This window comes from Aotus nancymaae, unplaced genomic scaffold (assembly GCF_030222135.1).
Source record: "Aotus nancymaae isolate 86718 unplaced genomic scaffold, 86718_ANA_hifiasm-v0.15.2.pri h1tg000007l, whole genome shotgun sequence".
Taxonomy (NCBI): Eukaryota; Metazoa; Chordata; class Mammalia; order Primates; family Aotidae; genus Aotus; species Aotus nancymaae.
The window spans coordinates 14,695,727-14,713,393 of record NW_026988418.1 but is presented as its reverse complement, the minus strand read 5'-3'; the positions used below and the strand labels follow the sequence as shown (position 1 = coordinate 14,713,393).

At 40.3% G+C, this 17,667-nt stretch overlaps 1 protein-coding gene, 1 non-coding gene and 1 pseudogene across 5 annotated transcripts in view; 1 reads left to right on the top strand and 2 right to left on the bottom strand.

The window, feature by feature from the left end:
* The window catches only part of EPS15 (epidermal growth factor receptor pathway substrate 15), a 170,839-nt gene that overhangs the window by 140,446 nt on the left and 12,726 nt on the right, over positions 1 to 17,667 (top strand). The gene's annotated exons all lie outside the window — the stretch shown is intronic.
* LOC135273454 (U6 spliceosomal RNA) lies at positions 627 to 733 on the bottom strand. Its single transcript, XR_010341256.1, has one exon. It is a non-coding gene; the product is annotated as a U6 spliceosomal RNA (small nuclear RNA).
* LOC105704934 (26S proteasome non-ATPase regulatory subunit 7-like) lies at positions 8,675 to 14,249 on the bottom strand (annotated as a pseudogene).

The following is a 17,667-nucleotide window of genomic DNA, read 5'->3' as shown; positions in this document are numbered from 1 at the left end:
AAATCCCACTTGGACATGGTGTATAATCCTTTTTATGTGCTGTTGAATTCTGTTGAGGATTTTTACATCAATATTTAAAGGATATTGATCTGTAGTTCTTTTCTTTTCTCATCTATATGCCTTCATCTGGCTTTGATAGCATAGTAATACTGGCTTCACAGAATGAGTATGGAATTGTTCTTCCTCTTCAATTTTTTGGAAGAGTTTGAGGGAGATTGGTGTTGATTAAACGTTTGGTAGAATTCACCAGTGAAGTCATCTAATTGTGGGCTTTAATTTGTTGGGAGGTATTTTGCTTTGTTAATTTTTAAAATATGGTGGCCAGGTGCAGTGGCTCATGCTTGTAATTCCATCACTTTGGGAGGCCGGGACAGGTGGATCACTTAAGGCCAGGAGTTCAAAACCAACCTGGCCAACATGGCAAAACCCCATCTCTACTAAAAATACAAAAATGAGCCAGGCATGGTGGTGGGTGCCTGTCCCAGCTACTCAGGAGTCTGAGATATGAGAATCACTTGAACCCAGGGTGTGGAGGTTGCAGTGAGCTGAGATTGCGCCACTGCACTCCAGCTTGGGCAACAAAGTAAGACTCTGTCTCAAAAAAAAAAAAAAAAAAGAAAGAAATTAAAAATATGGAATGCCACATGAATTTGTGTGTCATCCTTGCACAGGGGCCATGCCAACCTTCTCTGTATTGTTCCAGTTTTAGTATACGTGCTGCTGAAGTGAGCACTGTTGGGAGGTTTTTTGTTACAGACTCAATCTCTTTATTAGTTATGAGTCAATTCAGATTTTCTAAGTTTTTGTGATTCAGTCTCCATAAGTTGTGTTTCTAAGAATTTGTTCTTCTCATTTATACTATTCAGTTTGTTGATGTATAGTTGTTCATAGCACTCTCTTTACAATCCTTTTTATTTCTGTGACATTTCTAGTAATGATCACTCTTGCATTTCTGATTTTAGTTGTTGAGTCTTGTTTTTTTAGTCCATGTAGCTATAGGAATGTCAATTTTGTTGATCTTTTCGAAGAACAAACTCTTGGTTCTATTGATTTTCCGTATTGTTTTTCTGTTCTCTGTGTTGTCTCTGCTCCAATTTTTATTACTTATTTCTTTCTGCTAGCTTTGAGTTTAGCTTGCATTTCTTTTTTTAGATCCTTTAGAGTGTAAAGTTAGGTGGTTGATTTGAGCTCTTCTTTTTAAAGTATTTATAGTTAGAAGTTTATCTCAGCACAGCTTTTGCTGCTACATCCCATTAGTTTTGGTAATGCTGTGTTTTCATTTTCATTTGTTTCAAGATATTTTCTAATTTTCTTTGTGATTTTTCTTTGACCAGTTGATTGAGTGTGATATTTAATTTCCACATATTTGTGGGTCATCTAGTTTTGCTTCTGCTATTAATTTTTCATTTTATTCTGTTTTAATTGCAAGAGATACTTTTATTTATTTATTATTTTTATTTTGAGACAGAGTCTCATTCTGTCACCCAGGCTGCAGCGCAATGGCATGATGTTGGCTCACTTCAGCCTCTACCTCCTGGGTTCAAGCAATTCTCCTGCCTCAGCCACACAAGTAGCTGGGACGACAGGCACCCACTACCACGCCCAGCTCATTTTTGTATTTTTAGTTGAGACGGGGTTTTACCATGTTGGCCAGGCCGGTCTCAAACTCCTGACTTCAAGTGATCCACCCACCTTGGCTTCCCAAAGTGCTAGACTTATAGGCGTGAGCTACCATGCCTGGCTTTTATGATTTCAATCTTTTAACATTTATTAAGACTTGTTCTGTAGCCTTAAGTATGTTCTATCCTGGAGAACATTAGATATGCACTTTAGAAAATGTGTATTCTGCTATTGTTGGATGGAGTGTTCTGTATATATCTGTTAGGTCCAGTTGGTCTAAAGTGTTAAGTGTTGTTCAAGTACTCTATCTCCGTATTGATCTTCTGTCTGTTTTCTTCACATTGAAAGTGAGATACTGACTTCTCCAACTGTTACTGTAGAGCTGTCTGTTTCTCTCTTCAGTTCTGTCAGTGTTTACTATATATATTTAAGAAGCATGTTTGGTGCATGTATGTTTATAAATGTTATATCATCTTGGTAAATTGACCCTTTCATTATTATATAATGTCCTTCTTTGTCTCTTGTAACAGTTGTAGACTTAAAGTCTATTTTGTCTGATATTAAGATATCTCTGCTCTCTTGATATTTCCTCTGTGTGAAACATCTTTTTTTTTCATCTTTTCTCTTTCAAACTATGTGTGTCCTTACATCTAAAGTGAATCTCTCTTATATAGCATGTAGTTCTATTTTGGATTTTTTTTCTGCCAGTTGATGTCTTGTCTTGTCTTTATTTATTTTTTATTGTACTTAGGTTCTGGGGTACGTGTGCACATCATGCAGGATTGTTGCATAGGTACATACATGGCAAGGTGGTTTGCTGTCTCCATCCCCCCATCACCTATATCTGGCATTCTCCCCATGTTATCTCTCCCAAACCTCCCCACCCCCTGCTGTCCCTCCCCCAGCCCTCCCCAACAGACCCCAATGTATGTTACTCCCCTCCCTGTGTCCATGTTTTCTCATTGTTCAGCACCCACCTATGAGTGAGAACATGCAGTGTTTGGTTTTCTGTTCTTGTATCAGTTTGCTGATAATGATGGTTTCCAGATTCATACATGTCCCTACAAAGGACACGAACTCATCGTGTTTTATAGCTACATAGTATTCCATAGTGTATATGTGCCACATTTTTTTTGTCCAGTCTATCATTGATGAGCGTTTGGGTTGGCTCCAGGACTTTGCTATTGTAAACAGTGCCACAATGAACATATGTGTACATGTGTCTTTATAACAGAATAATTTATAATCCTCTGGGCATATACCCAGTAATGGGATTGCCGGGTCAAATGGAATTTCTATTTCTAGATCCTTGAGGAATCACCACACTGTCCTCCACAATGGCTGAACTAATTTACACTCCCACCAACAGTGTAAAAGTGTGCCTATTTCTCCACATCCTCTCCAGCATCTGTTGTCTCCAAATTTTTTAATGATCGCCGTCTTAACTGGCATGAGATGATATCTCAATGTGGTTATGATTTGCATTTCTCTAATGACCAGTGATGTTGAGCATTTTTTCATATGTTTGTTGGCCTCATATATGTCTTCTTTTGAAACGTGTCTGTTCATATCCTTCGCCCACTTTTGAATAGGTTTGTTTGTTTTTTTCTTGTAAATCTGTTTTAGTTCTTTGTAGATTCTGGATATTAGCCCTTTGTCAGATGGGTAGATTGCAGAAATTTTTTTCCATTCTGTTGGTTGCTGGTTCACTCTAATGATTATTTCTTTTGCTGTACAGAAGCTCTGGAGTTTAATTAGATCCCATTTGTCTATTTTGGCTTTTGTTGCCAGTGTTTTTGATGTTTTAGTCATGAAGTCCTTGCCTAGGCCTATGTCTTGAATGGTTTTGTCTAGGTTTTCTTCTGGGGTTTTATGGTGTTAGGTCTTATGTTTAAGTCTTTAATCCATCTGGAATTAATTTTAGTGTAAGGTGTCAGGAAGGGGTCCAGTTTCTGCTTTCTGCACATGGCTAGCCAGTTTTCCCAACTCCATTTATTAAACAGGGACTCCTTTCTCCATTGCTTGTTTTTGTCAGGTTTGTCAAAGATCAGATGGTTGTAGATGTGTGGTGTTGCCTCCGAGGCCTCTGTTCTGTTCCATTGGTCTATATCTCTGTTTTGGTACCAGTACCGTGTGGTTTTGATTACTGTAGCCTTGTAGCATAGTTTGAAGCCCGATAGTGTGATGCCTCCAGCATTGTTCTTTTTGCTTAGAATTGACTTGGCTATGTGGGCTCTCTCTTAGTTTCATATTAAGTTTAAGGTGGTTTTTTCCAGTTCTGTGAAGAGGGTCATAGGTAGCTTGATGGGGATAGCGTTGAATCTGTAAATTACTTTGGGGAGTATGGCTATTTTCACAATATTGATTCTTCCTAACCATGAGCATGGAATGTTTGTCCATCTGTTTGTGTCCTCTCTTATTTCCTTGAGCAGTGGTTTGTAGTTCTCCTTGAAGAGGTCCTTTACATCCTTTGTTAGTTGTATTCCTAGGTATTTTATTCTCTTTGTAGCAATTGTGAATGGAAGTTCGTTCTTGATTTGACTCTCTATTATTGGTGTATAGGAATGCTTGTGATTTTTGCACGTTGATTTTGTATCCTGAGACTTTGCTGAAGTTGCTTATCAGTTTCAGGAAATTTGGGGCTGAGACAGTGGGGTCTTCTAAATATACAATCATGTCATCTGCAAATAGAGACAATTTGAATTCCTCCTTTCCTAATTGAGTACCCTTTGTTTCTTTTTCTTGTGTGATTGCTCTGGCTAGAACTTCCAGTACTATATTGAATAGGAGTGGTAAGAGAGGGCATCCTTGTCTAGTGCCAGATTTCAAAGGGAGTGCTTCCAGTTTTTGCCCATTCAGTATGATATTGGCTGTAGGTTTGTCGTAACATTCCGTCGATACCTATTTTATTGAGAGTTTTTATGATAAAGGGCTGTTGAATTTTGTCAAAGGCCTTCTCTGCATCTATTGAGATAATCATGTGGTTTTTGTCTTTGGTTCTGTTTATGTGGTGAATTAACGTTTATAGACTTGTGTATGTTGAACCAGCCTTGCATCCTACTTGACTATGATGGATAAGCTTTTTGATGTGCTGTTGCAGTCGGTTTGCAAGTATTTTATTGAAGATTTTTGCATTCATGTTCATCATGGATATTGGCCTGAAGTTTTCTTTGTTTGTTGAGTCTCTGCCAGGTTTTGGTATCAGGATGATGTTGGTTTCATAAAATGATTTGGGAAGGATTCCTTCTTTTTGGATTGTTTGGAATAGTTTCAGAAGGAATGGTACCAGTTCCTCTTTGTATGTCTGGTAGACTTCAGCTGTGAACCCATCTGGACCTGGGCTTTTATTGGGTGGTAGGCTCTTAATTGCTGCCTCAACTTCAGCCCTTGTTATTGGTCTATTCAGGTTTCGACTCCTTCCTGGTTTAGGCTTGGGAGCGTGCAAGTGTCCAGGAATTTATCCATTTCTTCCAGGTTTACTGGTTTATGTACATAGAGTTGTTTGTAGTAATCTCTGATGGTAGTTTGTATTTCTGTGGAATTGATGGTGATATCCCCTTTATTGTTGTTTATTCAATCTGTTTGATTCTTCTCTTTTCTTTTTTATTAATCTGGCTAGTGGTCTGTTTTATTGATCTTTCAAAAAAATAGCTCCTGGATTTATTGATTTTTTTTGAAGAGTTTTTTGTGTCTCTATTTCCTTCAGTTCTCCTCTGATCTTAGTTATTTCTTGTCTTCTGCTAGCTTTTGAGTTTTTTTGATCTTACTCCTCTAGCTCTTTCAATGTTGACAATAGGGTGTCGATTTTAGATCTTTCCTTGCTTTTCATGTGGGCATTTATAGCTATAAATTTCCCTTTAGACACTGCTTTAAATGTGTCCCAGAGATTCTGGTACACTGTATCTTTGTTCTCATTTTCAAAGAACGTCTTTTATTTCTGCCTTCATTTCATTGTTTATCTAGTCGACATTCCAGAGCCAGTTGTTCAGTTTCCATGAAGTTGTGCAATTTTGAGTTCGTTTCTTAATCCTGAGTTCTAATTTGATTGCACTGTAGTCTGAGAGACTGTTTGTTATTATTTCTGTCGTTTTGCATTTGCTTAGGAGTGATTTACTTCCAATTATTTGGTCAGTTTTAGAGTAGGTGTGATGTGGTGCTGAGAAGAATATATATTCTGTGGATTTGGGGTGGAGAGTTCTGTAGATGTCTGTAAGGGCCACTTGGTCCAGATCTGAGTTCAGGTCCTGGATATCTTTGTTAATTTTCTGTCTCGTTGATCTGTCTAATATTGACAATGGGGTGTTAAAGTCTCCCACTATTATTGTGTGGGAGTCTAAGTCTCTTTGTAAGTCATTAAGAACTTGCCTTACATATCTGGGTGCTCCTGTATTGGGTGTGTATATATTTAGGATCATTAGCTCTTCTTGTTGTACTGATCCTTTTACTGTTATGTAATGCCCTTCTTTGTCTCTTTTGGTCTTTGTTGGTTTAAAATTCACTTTATCAGACTAGGATTGCATCTCCTGCTTTTTTTTGCTCTCCATTCACTTGGTGAATCTTCCTCCATCCCTTATTTTGAGCCTATATGTGTCCTTGCACGTGAGATGGGTTTCCTGAATACAGCACACCGATGAATCTTGACTTTTTATCCAATTTGCCAGTCTGTGTCTTTTGATTTTTTTTTTTTTTTAAGAGAAAGAGTCTCGCTCTGTTGCCCATGCTGGAGTACAGTGGTGCAATCTCAGCTCACTGCAACCTCCACCTCCCAGGTTCAAGCAATTCTTTCTGCCGCAGCCTCTCGATTAGCTGGGACTACAGGTGTGCACCATCACACCCAGCTGATTTTTGTATTTTTAGTAGAGATGGGGTTCCACCCTATTGGCCAGGCTGGGCTCAAACTCCTGACCTCGTGATCCGCCCACCTCAGCCTCCCAAAGTGCTGGGATTACGGGCATGAGCCACAGCACCTGGCCTTATATCTTTTCATTAGAGAGTTTAACCCTGTCTCTACTAAAAATACAGTTTAATCCATTCACATTTAAAGTAATTACTGATAGGGAAGGGCTTACTGTCATTTTACTCTGTTTTCTGTATGTCGTATAGTTTTTTTGTCCCTTATTTCCTCTGTTACTTTCTTCCTTTATGTTTAGTTGATTTTTTTGTAGTGACATTTTTTTATTCCCTCCTCATTTGATTATAATGTGCCTCAGTGTAGGACTCTTTGAGCTTATCCTACATGGAGTTTGTTGACCTTTTTATATATCTGTGTCTTCCCTCAAAGTTGGGGAGTTTTGGCCGTTATTTCTTCAAATAAACTCTCTGCCCCTTTCTTTCCAGTATAAAGATTAGAGTGGGTGGTGCCTCCATTGTTCTTTTTTTTCTCCTTCATACTTAGAACTGGAAGAGACCTTAGACATCCTGTGGGCCAGAATTTCATATTATCTTCCACAAAACTAGCTTCCAGAGAGGTGTTTAGGAAGTTGGCAGAGTCTAGTTACATATTTTTAAAGTATCTTTCAATTTATAAAAACTACATCTCATTAAGTATATGTATTTATATATATTAGTATCCAAATTTTAACAAATTGGAGTGCATTGGTGCTTTGAAGTGCTGTCAACTACTCTGAGAATGCAAGAGTCTTGTTTATAAATGTGTATCTTATAACTACTTCCTTGGATGAATTAGACTTTTTTAGATGGAGAAACCAAAACCAAGTACAGTCATACCTTTGAGACATTATGGTTTTGTTTTATTTTAGGAACCCAGGCTGGTCTCCAGGCAATCCTCCCATCTCAGCCTCCTAAAGTACTAAGATTACAGGCTTGAGCTGCTGTGCCTGGCCCAGTATAGGTTCACTCAAGCAGTCCTCCCATTTCAGCCTCCTAAAGTGCTAGGATTACAGGCGTGAGCTGCTGCACCTGGCCCAGTATGGGTTCTTTTCCATACCACCCAATAAAGCAAATATGGCAATAAAGGAAGTCACATATAAAAGTTATGTTTTTAGTATACTCTGGTCTATTAAGTGTACAGTAACATGTCTAAAAAATGTACATGTCTTAATTAGAAAATGCTTCATTGCTAAAAAATGCTAATGATCAGGCTGGGTGCATTGGCTCACACCTGTAATCCCAGCACTTTGGGAGGCCGAGGAGGGTAAATCACGAGGTCAGGAGTTCAAGACCAGTCATGACCAACATGGTGAAACCCTGTCTCCACTGAAAATATAAAAATTAGCCGGGCGTGGTGGTGCTACTCAGGAGACTGAGGCAGGAGAATCGCTTGAACCTGGGAGGCGGAGGTTGCAGTGAGTGGAGATCACGCCACTGCACTCCAGCCTGGGCAACAGAGTGAGACTCTTTGTCTAAAAAAAAAAAAATGCTAATGATCAGGCGTGATGGCTCACACCTGTAATCCTAGCACTTGAGGAGGCTGGGGCAGGTGGATCACCTGAGGTTAGGAGTTCAAGACCAGCCTGGCCAACATGGTGAAACCCATCTCTGCTAAAAATACAAAAAATTAGCCTGGCATGGTGTTGGGTGCCTATAATTTCAGCTATTCAGGAGGCTGAGGCAAGAGAATCGCTTGAACCTCAGAGGCGGAGGTTGCAGTGAGCCAAGATCGTGCCATTGCACTCCAGCCTGGGCAACAAGAGCGAAACTCCGTCTCAAAAAAAAAAAAAAAAAAAAAGCTAAAATGCTAATGATCATCTGAGCCTTCAACAAATTGTAACCTTCTTGCTCGTGGAGGATCTTGCCTCGATATTGGTGGCTGCTGACTGATCAAGATGTTAGCTGCTGAAGGTTGGGGTGCCTGTGGCAATTTCTTAAAATAACATTGACATTTGCCACATCAATTTACTCTTCCCTTCCTGTACAATTTCTCTTAGCATGTGATGCTATTTGATAGCCTTTTACCTACACGAGATATTCTTTTAAAATTGGTATCAATCCTTTCAGATCCTGCCACTGCTTTCTGAACTAAGTTTATGTTAATACTCTAAATCCGTTGTTCTCATTTCAACAATGTTCACGGCATCTTCATCAGGAGTACATTCTATCTCAAGAAATCACTTTCTTTGCTTATCTGTAGAAGCAACTCCTCTTTGGTTCCAGTTTTATCATGAGACTTCAACAATTCAGTCACATCTTCAGGCTCCACTTCTAATTCAAGTTCCCTTAATATTTGTACCACATCTGCAGTTACTTCCTCCACTGAAGTCTTGAATCCATCAGTCATCCATAAGGGCTGGATGTAACTTCTTTCAAAGTCCTGTTGCTGTTGCTGTTTTCACCTCCTTCCATGAGTCACACTGTTCTTTTTTTCTTTCTTTTTTTTTTTTTTTTAGACAGTTTTGCTCTTGTTGACCAGGCTGGAATGCAATGGTGCAATCTTGGCTCACTGCAACCTCCGTCTCCTGGGTTCAAGCAATTCTCCTGCCTCAGCCTCTAGAGTAGCTGGGGTTACAGGCACCCACCACCAGGCCCAGCTAATTTTTTGTATTTTTAGTAGAGACGGGGTTTCACTATGTTGGCCAGGCTGGTCTTGAACTCCTGACTTCAGGCAATCCACCCACCTCAGCCTCCCAAAGTGCTGGAATTACAGGTGTGAGCCACCGCGCCCGCCCCAAGTCATACTGTTCTTAATAGCATCTGGAATGGTGAATCCTTTCTAGGAGGTTTTCAATGTACTTTGCCTAAATCCATCAGAAGAATGACTGTCTATGGCAGCTATAGCCTTATAAAGTGCATTTCTTAAATAATAAGACTAGAAAGTCAAAATTACTCCTTGATTTGCAAGAATTACTCCCTGGCTGCAAGAATGGATATTGTGTTAGAGGCATGAAAACAACACTCATCTCCTTACACATCTCAATCAGAGCTTTGTGTGACTTAGGTCAATGAGTAGGGGTTTTTTGGGGTTTTGTTTGTTTTGAGACAGTCTCCCATCTTGGCGTATAGTGGTGCGATCTCAGCTCACTGCAACCCCCACCTCCCAGGTACAAGCATTTCTCCTGCCTCAGCCTCACAAGTAGCTGGGACTACAGGCACATGCCACCACACTCAGCCAATTTTTGTATTTTTAATAGAGGCAGGGTTTCACCATGCTGGCCATGCTGGTCTCGAACTCCTGACCTCAAATGATCTGCTTGCCTTGGCCTCCAAAACAGTTGGGATTACAGACATGAACCACCACGCCCAGCCAAGCAGGAGCATTTTGAAAGAAATCATATCTGAGCAGTGGGTCCCAACAGTGGGTTTAAAATACTCAGTAAAACATACTATAAACAGGTGTGCTGTCATCCAGGCTTTGTTATTTTATCTACAGTCAATTTAGCTTACTTCATAAGGATTTTCAGAATGGTCAGTGAGCACTGGCTTCAACTTAAAGTAGCCATAGCTGCATTAACCTCTTAGGAGAGTCAGCCTGTCCTTTGATGCTTTGAAGCCAGACATTGACTTCTCCCTTTAGCTATGACAGTTGTAGATGACATTTTCTTCCAGTAGAAGACTATTGTCTACATTGAAAATCTATTGTTTAGTGTAGCTGCCTTTATAGGTAAGTTATCTAAGCTAGACTTCTGGATAACTTGCTGCAACTTCTGTATCAGCACTTGCTAAGTTTATTTTCCTTCTTTTTAAAATCCTTTGGTTTGTGAAATGAAGGATGGACTTTTTTTTTTTTTCAGTTCCTATGATTAAGTTGGCAAATCTGTTCTCCCCTTATTTATGTTTGTTGGTTTGCTTGTTTTGTTTTTATTTACAATAACATAAAGTTTTTTCCTACATTGTCTTCTTAAATGTAATTCCACTTGATATAAAAACTTTTAATTATGAGGATATGGAGAAGGAGGATTAGTTGTTATTATATAGGTTCTAGTGGTTCCTAAATGTCTTTCAAACTTTATATGGGGGAAAAAGAGTATGTATGTAGGTTTTTAATTTATTTAATTAGTTTACTTATTCATAAAATCCCAACATCTGGAAACTACTGAGACTGTGAGAGGTGATATTACATACCCAGGTCACAAACGCAAGACATTTACCTACCTTACTGCCATCCTTATGCCCTTATTATTTCCTTCCACTAGGTAGAATTCCACCAGGCAAAAAGATTGATCCTGCAGAATAGGGGAATTGTAAGCATTCAAAATTTTTAAAAATACCAGTAAATTTTTGTTCATAAATGTTAAATGATATGTAACTCTACTCTTACCTCTAAAATATAGTTGTTTTGATAAGGATAGAAGTATATTTTTTAAAAAAGAAATATATTAAATGTTTTATGGCCAGACGAGGTGACTCACACCTGTAATTCCAGCACTTTGGGAGGCTGAGGCAGGCACAAGTTCAAGACCAGCCTAGCCAGCATCGTGAAACCCTGTCTCTACTAAAAATACAAAAATTAGCTGGGCATGGTGGCACACATCTGTAATCCCAGCTTCTTGGAAGGCTGAAGCAGAAGAATCTCTTGAACCTGGGAGATGGAGGTTGTAGTGAGCCAAGATTGCACCACTGCACTCCAGCCTGGGCAACAGAGAGACTCCATCTCAAAAGAAACAAAAAGATATGTTACATATTTCGCCTCACATTGGGATCTTGTTTTTAGCATTTGCTTCTGGTAGATAGACACATTGTAGACTGTGAAAGAAAACTAAGGAAAGCAAATTTAGGATACTTACTTTTTTTTTTTTTGAGACAGTTTCACTCTTGTCACCTGGGCTGGAGTGCAGTGGCACAATCTAGGCTCACTGTAACCTTCACCTCCCCAGTTCAAGCGATTCTTCTCCCTCAGCCTCCCAGGTAGCTGGGATTACAGGTGTGTGCTACAAGGACAAGCTAATTTTTATATTTTTGGTAAAGACATTGGTCAGGCTGGTCTCAAACTCCTGACCTCAGGTGATCCACGTGCCTCAGCCTCCCAAAGTGCTGGGATTATAGGTATGAACCACCTCCTCGTTTGGCAGGATACTTACTTTTTTGTTGTTGTTTGTTTTGACATGGAGTCTTGCTGTCGCCCAGGCTGAAGTGCAATGACGTGATCTTGGCTGACTGCAACCGCCTCCTGTGTTCAAGTGATTCTCCTGCCTCAGCCTCCTGAGTAGCTGGGATTACAGGCATCTGCCACCACACCTGGCTAATTTTTATATTTTTAGGGTTTTGCCATGTTGGTCGGGCTGGTCTCAAACTCTTGACCTCAGGTCATCCACCTGCCTCGGCCTCCCAAGGTACTAGGATTACAGGCGTGACCACCATACCCAACCAGGATACTTACTTTCTACATATACTTTACAAAAATTATTTTTCCATTTTACTGTAAGTGAGATTAGTTTAAGTGCCAGAAATGTTTTTGTGTGGAATATTTTACTAACTCCTGACAGAAAATGTAGAACTTTCTAACTGTGTAATTAAAGTTTTATAACATCCTGAGGATATAGAAGGGAGCTCTAGAGCATCTTTGACTCTAGCAGGAGTAAAATACCCAGTAGGTTTTCCTTTTTACAGGCAATGACTCAGGGTAAACATATATATGTTCATATATTTACTTATCCTCTGCTGTCTTTCATATTTCTTCTCTTAATTTTCAGCATTTCCAAAAACCACAGGCCATTACTGTCCTTCAAGTCCATCTAATTTTTTTATTTTTTTTGGAGATGGAGTCTCGCTCTGTTCACCCAGGCTGGAATGCAGTGGCACGATCTCGGCTCACTGCAACCTCTATCTCTCAGATTCAAGTGATTCTCCTGCCTCAGCCTCCCGACTAGCTGGGATTGCAGGTGTGTGCATCACCGCACCCAGCTAATTTTTGTATTTTTAGTAGAGACAAGGTTTCGCCATGTTGGACAGGCTGGTCTCAAACTCCTGACCTCAAGCCATTTAATTGTGTCTTTGAAGGTAAACGATATATGGAGCTGGATCCCAAATCCTGAGAATGCCCAAACTATAGGTCCAAAACATGATGCATTATTCTCAGCAGAGTTCAGAAGGTTCAGAACTCAAGGTGTTATGAGGCAGAGAACATATGAAATTCATGCATTCCGTTTAACAGTCCCCAAGAGACCAGAAGCAGACCCAATGAGTCTTTCAAGATGGGGAAAATTTAACTCCTGGTTTTATAGATAAAAGAATGAGGAGTACCAAAAATGTTATGTTGTAATCTCTTCATTTTTCTCTTACAGCCTGAAGCCTGAGCTATATCATATCCTCAATTCATAGTAGCTAACACTGTAGTTTAGGTTCGAAATCAGTCCCTCTATCCATTCAAGAGTGACCAGAGGCATAGAGCTCTAATCAGGAGAGCTTTTTAACAAGAATCTTCTAGTGACATACTGATTTAGTTTATAAAATTTTAATTTACAAATTTAAGCTACATCTTTTTCTCCTTTTTCTTTTCTTTCTTCACATCACTCTTTCCCTTATCTTTATTTTTCTCTTTGTCATCTTTTCTGTCCTTTTTTCTCCCTTCTGTTTCCTGCCCTTCTTTGTTCTCTATATCCTGATTGGCAATCTTTTTTTTTTTTTTTGAGATGGAGTCTCGCTCTGTCGCCAGGCCAGAGTGCAGTGGCGCGATCTCGGCTCACTGCAACCTCCGCCTCCCAGGTTCAAGCAATTCTCCAGCCTCAGCCTCCTCCCAAGGACTACAGGTGCACACCGCCACGCCCAGCTAATTTTTGTATTTTTATAGAGATGGGGTTTCACCATGTTGGCCAGGATGGTCTCGATCTCTTGACCTTGTGATCCACCCGCCTCGGCCTCCCAAAGTGCTGGGATTACAGGCATAAGCCACCGTGCCCGGCCCTGATTGGCAATCTTATTGTTGATGAAGTTGTGCAGGGCGACTGTGGAACGCATCAGGGAGACAAAGTACCCCACCACCATTTGGTTGTTGGTCTTCAGGTTAAAGGGCTTGACAAACTGCCACAGGCTAATGTCTGGCAGCAGGTTGAAGACATCCTGTAGCTATTGATCTAGTGGTTAATGGGCAGCTTGCCTGTGGCTATTTTTTCCAGTTAGCTCCTGATATCCAGAAGGTTGGAGTTCAGTCTCCTCAAACCATGGACCTCTTTGTGATCAGCTGGGAAAGACTGTCCACTGTATTGTCTTTGATGTCTTGTAACAAGTGTTCAACTCCAACTGCCTCAGCTTCCTCTGCTCCAGTTTCACTAGTCACATGCGCAAAAGTTTTTGAGGTTGGACTTCCATCATCATGGACTTCTCTCATTGAAATATTTGCTTCTGTGGGAAGCCCCAGCTACTTTGTTTCATGTCAATAATACCAATACTGAGTTAGGATAGTGTCTTTTCATGAGTTCATTGGTGGCAATGTCATTCTTGTGTAGTTTAGAGCTTGTGTGGTACTACCCAACTATTCTTTCTCTGGCACTGATTTTCTTAAACATTCCATACATGTTTTCCAAATAATCATGGTCTAAAAACCAGACAGAATTATCTTTGCCATCTTCATCAAAAGGGACTCCAGAACTGTTGGATACAAGTACTTTTGTCTGCCATGACCCCAAAAGCACACCAACAGTACACTTTGATTTCCAACCTTGCTGATTCAGTTGAAATGATCCACTGAGCAGTACCGGAGGGTGGACCACCGCCTTCTGCACTGCCAGCTCTGGCATCTTGACACATGCCACCCACTAGGCCTAGATCCCTGCATCCTACAAACTCCAGCAGTGGCAGCAACTCCTGTGAAGACCACTTAATTTTTTTCTCTTTTTGAGACAAAGTCTTGCCCTTTCACCAGGCTGGAGTGCAGGGGCATGATCTCAGCTCACTGCAACCTCTGTCTCCCGGTTTCAAGTTATTCCCCTGCCTCAGCCTCCTGAGTAGCTGGGACTACAGCACGCCCAGCTAATTTTTTGTATTTTAGTAGAGATAGGGTTTCACCATGGCCAGGATGGTCTCGATCTCCTGACCTCATGATCTGCCCGCCTCAGCCTCCCAAAGTGCTGAGCCGCAACGCCTGGCCAAGACCACTTAATTTTTTAATGAAAAAAATGTGTGTGCATGGGCAGGTATGAATTTATAGTCATGCATTGCTTAATGATAGGAAAATGTGAGAAATGTGTGGTTAGGGGAATATCAGAAAGTGTACTGACACAAATCTAGATGGTATAGCTTACTACACACCTAGGCTATGTGGCATATAGCCTATTGCTCCCAGGCTACAAACTTATACAGCCTTGAATACTATACTGAATACTGTGGGCAGTTGAAACACAATGGTAAGTATTTATGTATCAAAACATACAGTAAAAATTCAATATAGAAGATAGAAATTGTACACCTGTATAGGGCACTTATCATAAATGGAGTTTGCAGGGCTGGAAGTTGCTCTGGGTGAGTCAGTAAGTCAAGTAATGAGTGAATGTGAAGGCCTAGAACATCATTGTACACTGTTGTAAACTTTATAAACTGTACACTTACACTACACTAAATTTATTTTAAGAATATTTTTCTTTAACAATAAATTAACGTTATCTTACTGTAACTTTTTTACTTTGTAAAACTTTAAAAATTTTTTTTACTTTTTGACTCTTATGATAAACCCTAGCCTAAAACACTATACAACTGTACAAAAATATTTTCTTTATTATATCTAAACTTTTACTACTTTTAAATTTTTTTTTTTTAACTTTTTTCTTAAAAGTAAGATGCAAAAGAGAAAAAAAGAAAAAAAGGTGAGACACAGACACACACATGAGCCTCGGCCTACACAGGATCAGGAGCATCAATATCACTGGCTTCCACGTCCACATCTTGTCCCACCGGAAGATCTTTGGGGACAGTCAAACACATAGAGCCCCATCTCTATAAAAATACAAAAATTAGCTGGGCGTGGCGGTGTGCACCTGTAGTCCCAGCTACTTGGGAGGCTGAGGCTGGAGAATTGCTTGAACCTGGGAGGCGGAGGTTGCAGTGAGCCGAGATCGCGCCACTGCACTCTGGCCTGGCGACAGAGCGAGGTACTACCCAATAGTTGGGTAGTACCACACAAGCTCTAATGATGCTCCTTATGACAACAATGCCTTCTTCTGGTATACCTCCTAAAGGTCCTGCCTGAGGCTGTTTTACAGTTAACTTATTTTTTGTATAAGTAGAAGGTGTACACTCTAAAGTAACGATTGGCCAGGCACGGTGGCTCACACCTGTACTCCCAGCACTTTGGGAGGCCAAAGTGGGCCAATCACCTGGGGTCAGGAGTTCAAGACCAGCCTGGCCAACATGGTGAAACTCCATCTTTACTAAAAAAATACAAAAAAATTAGCTGGGCATGGTGGTGCATGCCTGTAATGCCAGCTACTCAGGAGGCTGAGGCATGAGAATTGCTTGAACCTGGGGGGCAGGGGTTGCAGTGAGTCAAGATCGTGCCACTGCACTCCATCCTGGGCATCAGAAGGAGACTCCATCTCAAAAAAAAACCAAAAAAACAAAAAAAACAAAATAGGCCAGGTGCAGTGGCTCACGCCTGTAATCTCAGCACTTTGGTAGGCCAAAGTGGGTGGATCACCTAAGGTCAGGAGTTCAAGACCACCCTAGCCAACATGGTGGAACCTCATCTGTTTACTAAATGTACAAAAATTAGCCAGGCACGGTGGTATAATCCCGGCTACTAAGGAGGCTGAGGCAGGAGAATCGCTTGAACCTGGGAGATGGGGGTTGCAGTGAACCGAGATCGCATCACTGCACTCCAGCCTGGGCAACAGAGTGAGACTTTGTCTCTTAAAAACACCCCCCAACACACACAAAATAATAATAAAATAGCGATTAAAAGTATAGTATAGTATAGTAAATATGTAAACCGGTAACATAGTTGTTTATTATTGTTATCAAATACGGGTTGAGCATTCCAGGTCTGAAAAATCTAAAATTTGAAAATCCAAACCTTGGGCCAGTGTAGTGGCTCACGCCTGTAATCCAGGCACTTTGAGAGGCCAAGGTGGGCAGATCATGAGATCAGGAGTTTGGGACCAGCCTGACCAACATGGTGAAACCCTGCCTCTACTAAAAATACAAAAATTACAAAAATTAGCTGGGCGTGTGGTGCGTGCCTGTAATCCCAGCTACTACTCAGGAGGCTGAGACAGGAAATCGCTTGAACTCAGGAGGCGGAGATTGCAGTGAGTTGAGGTGGTGCCGTTGCACTACAGCCTGGGCAACAGAGCAAGACTCTGTCTCAAAAAAGAAAAAAAATAAAAGCCAAACCTTTTTGAGCACTAATATGATGCTTCAAAGAAATGCTCATTAGAGCATTTTGGGTTTCAGATTTTTTGATTTGGGGTACTCAACTTAAAAGCATATACAGTGCAAATATTCCAAAATCTGTAAATATCTGAAATCCAAAACACTCCTTCTCCCAAGCATTTCAGATAAGGGATACTCAACCTGCATTGTGTACTGTGCATGATTGTGTGTGCTATACTTTGATACAACTGGCAACACAATAGGTTTGTTTACACCAGCATCACCACAAACACATTAGTAATATATTGGACGGTGGATATTATGATGGCTATGAAGTCATTAGGTGATACGAAATTTTTAGCCCAATTATAATCTTATCGGACCACCGTCATGTATGTAGTCTATTGTTGACCACAACAGTTATGTGGCACATATCAGGATTTCTGGTAAACAGCTGTTTTTCAGGGAATTATTTGTGAGCCTTAAAATTGATTTCCCTTATTCCTTGTTATTCAGCTGGTTGTGCTAAGAAATGTTATGATATTTGTTTGGCAGATTCTTAACAGACAGTTTCTGTCCCTTTTTTCTTTGCATATTTTCAACAAATATGAGCATCTCCTACTTTCCAGACCTTGTACTAGGCCTTGAGGATACAGCTGTGAACAAAACAAAGTTCCTGTCTTCACAGAGTTTGTATGAGAAAGATAGGCAATAAACAAATATATGTCAAGTACTGATGTGTACTGTGATTAAATCAGGGTAAGGTATAAAAAGTGATATATCTAAAATGTGGCGTTATCATGCACATCTTCACAGAAAACCATATCAGCATAGTATGATCTCAGATATTTA